Source organism: Scyliorhinus torazame, chromosome 2 (assembly GCF_047496885.1).
Source record: "Scyliorhinus torazame isolate Kashiwa2021f chromosome 2, sScyTor2.1, whole genome shotgun sequence".
In the NCBI taxonomy this organism is placed as follows: domain Eukaryota; kingdom Metazoa; phylum Chordata; class Chondrichthyes; order Carcharhiniformes; family Scyliorhinidae; genus Scyliorhinus; species Scyliorhinus torazame.
The window spans coordinates 322,347,380-322,348,607 of NC_092708.1; positions in this window are offsets into that span (position 1 = coordinate 322,347,380).

The window sequence follows — 1,228 nt, forward strand, 5'->3', positions numbered from 1 at the left end:
TCGTTTGGCTACTTTTTTGCATCTATGCAGATTATTTCTATTGCAAGCCTCCAATCCCCTGTTCTTTGTTAAATCCATTTTTAAAATTGAGTTTTCATCCTTGAGTAATTTGTGATATTCTGCTCCCTGTTAATATTTGTATAAGCTACCCCATAAACCCAAATCCTAGAAGATCCTGATTTTTGAAAATCGGTTTAATTATTTAGTCAGACAACTAGAACTTCTTGAATAATTTCAAATTCTTCTCCCTCCTGTATCGAAGAGAACAAATGGTGTACTATTCCTCCCTCACTCTCTCTTTCCCCCCCTTCCCTCCCAATGCTTCTACTTGACTTCCTTTACGTTAGTACAGGTCAGCCTAGGGGGAGGGGGCAAAACTGTTTCTTTCTACTATGGTCTTCAAATTAATCCACTTCTTCCACCACTAGGAATTCTTTCTGGATTTTAATTGGTAACTAAATATCCACATGGCATCTTTAATTTGAATAGGCTGGACTCAACCAAATTAATATTTTGGTCCATAAAATCCAAATGCTATTTGTGACATATGGTATTAATGTTTTCAGTGCTTGGAGTGAGGCATACAGTAGGTCATAGTCATACAGAACAGAAGGGGCCCTTTGGCCCATTGACTCTGCACTGACAAAATATACTAAATCCCACTTTCCAGCATTTGGCCCATAGCCTTGAATGTTATGATATTTCAAGTGCTCAATCATGTTTTTAAAAGTTTGTGAGGTTTCCTGCCTCTACTACCCTCCGAGGCAGTGCATTCCAGACACCAACCATCCCCTGGGTGAAATAATATTTTTTCAAATTCCCCCTAAATCTCCTGCACCGCTTTATTGACCCTTCAACTAAGGGGAATAGCTGCTTCTTATCAGCCTTGACCATACTCTTTTAATCTTATATACTTCAATCTGGTCTCCCCTGCCTTTTCTGCTCTAAAGGAAACAGAAGGGGGGTAGAAATAAATCAGGGAATTACAGACCAGTGAGCTTCACATCAGTGGTAGGGAAATGATTTGAGAAAATTCAAGAAGAGAATTGAATCACCACACTGAAAAGCAAGGGTTGATCAGGGATGGCTAGCATGACTTTGTCAAAGGGAGGTCATACCTTACAAATTTGAATGAATTTTGAGGTGATCGGGTGTGTAGATGAGGATAGTGGTATAGTTTATAGGGATTTCAGCAGAGCCTTTGACAAGGTCCCACCTGGGAGACTGA